At 38.0% G+C, this 4,588-nt stretch overlaps 1 non-coding gene across 1 annotated transcript; it reads left to right on the top strand.

Annotated features, from left to right (window-relative positions):
• The first annotated feature begins 2,486 nt into the window (after nucleotides 1-2,486).
• LOC122150299 lies at nucleotides 2,487-2,589 on the top strand. Its single transcript, XR_006163596.1, has one exon. It is a non-coding gene; the product is annotated as a U6 spliceosomal RNA (small nuclear RNA).
• Nucleotides 2,590-4,588: the final 1,999 nt, after the last annotated feature.

The raw sequence follows: 4,588 nt of genomic DNA, 5'->3' as shown, positions 1-4,588 counted from the left end.
GATATATTCAAGATCATACTTTGGCTCTCTTGGACTTGTTTAAATTTAATTTAATTGCCTGAGTTTTCTCTCCTCACCTGTAACCCTGGGGCTGACTGCTCTTCTGTCCGGGTTCCTGGCTTTTAATCCCCTTTCTCCTGCTCTTCTGGCCTGCTACTCTGGGCATCCCTGAGTTGTCTCTCCTCACCTGTATCTCTGGGGCTACAATGTATATGTGTGTGTGTGTATATATATATATGGTTAACTGAAATCTCTTTTCATTAAGGCTGATGTCCTTTTCATTTTCTAAATCTAATTACTTCACTTCATGGACTTGAACTTGCCACTTTTTAAGCAATATAAAAAGAAAAATAGCATTTACTGAGTATCTACTATTTCCAGGCTCTTTATAAACATTATTATATTTACAGCCTAAAGAAGCCTATATTACATAGGTCCCTGGTGGTTCAAAGGGTTAACAACGCTGCTACTAACTGAATGATTGGAGGTTCCAGTCCATCCAGAGGCACTTTGGAGGAAAGGCCTAGAGACCTACTTCCAAAAAATTTCAACCACTGAAAACCCTGTGGGGCAAAGTTCTACTGATGCACAAGGGAGTGCTGTGAATCAGAGTTGGGTGTGTGTGTGTGTGTGTGTGTGATGGTATGATGGATAATGTTATCTTTTATATGGATGAAGAGAATAGAAGAAGTTAAATAATTTACTCAAAAATATTATAAAATTATAAGTGATGATATAGGAATAGGAATACAGATCTACTGGTCTCAAAGCCAATGGTCTTTCCACTCCAACACACTGCCTCCCAGAGATCTGGAGGTATAGGGAATATAACAAGCCTACAATGTGATCCCTGTTCTGAATACATCACTAAAATAGAATTCCATAAAGTGTTCATAACAGGAATAATCAAGGTCCTTATATTTTTACCCAAATGTGAGCAAATACAAATGTCTCAATACCTTAAATGAGAATATATTTGAATTATCCAAAAGTACATTATTAGATTATTGTGAAAATATAGCACTATATAAAATCACTAGACTTAGGATCAAGTCACCACTTATCTGTCAGTTTACCATACTGTGTGTTGCTCTGATGATAGAAATGCTGTCACTGATAATTTCAAATACCAGCAGAGTCATCCATGTTAGATAGGTTTAAATGGAGCTTCTAGACAAAGATAGACTAGAAAGAAAGGCTTGGCAATCTACTTGCAAGAATTAGCCAATGAAAACTCTATGGAGAACAGGCTATTATCTTATAATGGTCTGTAGTCACCCTTCAGGGAGCTCTGATAGCATAATGGCTAAGGCACTTGACTGCTCGCCAGATGGCTGGCGGTTCAAACCCATCAGCCACTCCTCGGAAGGAAGGTTGGGCAATCCTACTTCCGTAGTGATACTGCCTCGGAAACCCAAGGAGGGGTCGCTATGAGTCAGGGCTGACTCGACGGAACATAACAACAACAACAACAGTCACCCTTCAGGCCTGGAATTGAACTCATTCCTGTGGCTCAACTTTCAGCCAAACAATGGCCAGGACTATGACATGAACAATTACACCAAGTAGAAGATACTCTCCTTAGAACAACTACTATGGGAGATCAGAAGGGTAGCATTTGTGCAGAGAAATAGCTCAGATGACAGGACTGCATAGGGAAGAAGGACATAGGAAAAAAGTAACCACAAGGGGGAAGTGGGAAGGGAGCTTGTAGGGATTGCAATCAGGTCACAAAACAAAATGTGTATGAACTGTTGAATGGAAAATGAATTTGCTCTGTAAGCTTTCACCCAAATCACAATTTTTAAAAAGAAGAAGATTATACTATATAGTGTCAGAAGATGAGTCCCCTAGGTTGGAAGGCACTACCCAATGGCCAAAGAATGGTCAGACATACCAATGATCATGAAGACAGCACAGGACTCAGCAACTTAGTATCCTTTTATACATAAGGTCCCCATGAGTTACAGCTAACACAATGACAATGAACAAGGGTCAAAAAATAAAGACCCAGATTCTTCACTAATTACCTATGCAAATTTGAGCAAGTTATTTATTATTAAGAGGTCAATTTTCTTATATATAAAACTGCCCATTAGAGAATGATAGTGCTCTCCAAACACACCTTCCAATCTCCCTGCAGTTAGGTTGTGGCCCTGTGATTAGTTCATGTGAATAAATGTGAAAGGAAGTGACTTAGGTCACCTCTAGGGAACGACAAGTATGTGCAAGTACCACTCTACCTCTTCCTTTCTCAACTGATGCAACTAGAGGCCATAGCTAGAGCTCCTAGGATGGAGGAAGGGTGACCCGAATGACATCAGACTTTTCTTGAGTGAGAAAGAAAACTTTAAACCACTGAGATATCAGGGTTTACCTGATATACAACTAAAGTTCGTTACCTCCAACTACCACATGGAGCTAATAGCATCTGCAGTCCCACATTACAGTACTGTGGAGCTCAAATAAGAATATTAAAATAGAACTCACTTCAGCAGCATATAAACTAACATTGGAACCATACAGAGAAGATTAGCATGACCTCTGTGTAAGGATGACAAGCAAATTCATGAAGCACTCCATATTTAAATAAAAAGAATACTGAAATCAACATTTGTTAATCTTATCTTTATATAACTTTAAGGTTTATTAATGTCACTTTTGATGTTTTTAAAGAAATCTGATTTTGTTGCTCTAATAAAATGTTATTGATGAATAATGATTATTCATCAACAATAATGATTATATAAGAATAGTTGCAACTATCATAATAAAAAAAAATAGATATAAATAAATAAAGATGCTGCTTGTGAGAGGCAGGACATGAGAAGATATATGCACACCCAAGTTCATCCCAACACTATTTACAATAGCAAAGAGATGGAAAATACCTAAGTGCCCATCAACCGAGGAATGGATAAATGATGTGTGGTACCCACACACAATGGAATATTATGCAACCCTAAAGAATAATGTAGAATCTGCAAAACACCACATAATGTGGATGAACTTGGAGGACATTATGCTGAATGAAATAAGTCAATTGTAGAAGCAGAAATATAGTATTAGTCTGCTATTGTAAAAAGTCAAGGAAAGGTTTATACATAGAAGGAAACTTTGTTGGTTACCAGGGATGGGAGGGGAGAGAAGGGAAAATTTCTAGATCAGTTAAAAATATAGATATAGATATAGATATAGATACCAAAGATTATTATTAGTGGTTACCAGGGCTACAAAGGAGGGGGAAGGGGAAGCTTTTTTTGGGTGACACTGAGCTCATGCTAATAGGTGGTGAATATTTTGGAAAAGGACAGCAATAATGGTGGCACAGAATGAAAAATGTAATCAATGTCCCTGAGCTGTATGTGGAAGTTGTTATGTTGACAAATGTCTTGTATGTTTTCACCACAATAAAAGTTAAAAACAAAACAAAAAAAAAAGCATCTTAAAGACTTGCTTAAAATGTGAAGTAAAAGAAATGTTTCCTTCCCCATGTGCCATATGCACGCTATTGTCTTATTCAACATGCTCCCATGGATAGTACAAAGGCAAATTTTAACTTAATTCTAATTGAATTAACATGTATATCCATCTATTCCTTTCTTAATGAGGTTTCGTTGTCAGTTACTTTCTAGGAAATTGACTCTCTTTCTCCTGGTCAGGTCACAGTGTAACACAGGAGAATTGGCAAGCATATTGGTCTCCATGAGACTAACACTCATGGGACAAATGACTCCACATGAACGTCTTAAGGTCCCTGACTTTCACTACCACTATTGGCCGAATTAGAAACAAAGCCAATTCATGCACTCAAAAACAAGCATTCTTAGCAAGTCAGATTAATATTCTCATAGCCTCTTTCTCTCAATCCCCTATAAAATTGAATTCAAAATTGAGATTAGAACTAGAGTCAGAGACCAAGACCCAATAATGATCTAAAATTCCAAAAAAAAAAAAAAAAAAAAGACACTGCTTTAAGTGCTAAAATGGACTTGGCGATGTGTGTTTGGGACTGACAAGTGAGGGGAAAGAAAACAAAAAGAGAGAAGATAAAATACACAGAAATGTGTATCAAATATTCCCTGTGGCACTTCTTCTCTTAAATGCTTTCTAGTTCATTCTGAAGAGGTGTGATGATTTCAAACTTAAGCAATAGGCCCACCTGTCAGATACAACGTCTTCGTCAGGCAGCTTGCAGTCAGACCCTCATTGTACCCTTACTTGTTGTTGTTATTATTTGCCGTCGAGTCGGCCCCGACTCATAGCGACCCCTCCTTGGGTTTCCGAGGCAGTATCACTACGGAAGTAGGATTGCCCAACCTTCCTTCTGAGGAGTGGCTGGTGGGTTTGAATCGCCGGCCTTCTGGTTAGCAGTCAAGTGCCTTAGGCACTATGCTACCAGAGCTCCTTGTACCCTTATGTACAGACTTAATAGGAATGCAAGAAAGTGAAAAGGTTACCTGGAAGCCACGTTTTCTCAAAAAGAATATTTGAATTAAGAATAAAAACATTCTCTGTTTCCCAGCATATTTTTCAATTAAAAAAGCTTTTCTACACCTCCCAGAAATCTAGCTAAAGAGGGTCTAAA

This window comes from Orycteropus afer, unplaced genomic scaffold, assembly GCF_000298275.1.
Source record: "Orycteropus afer afer isolate SDZICR_OR568_19922 unplaced genomic scaffold, OryAfe1.0 scaffold00116, whole genome shotgun sequence".
In the NCBI taxonomy this organism is placed as follows: Eukaryota; Metazoa; Chordata; class Mammalia; order Tubulidentata; family Orycteropodidae; genus Orycteropus; species Orycteropus afer.
This window is presented reverse-complemented; position numbering and strand designations above follow the sequence as displayed.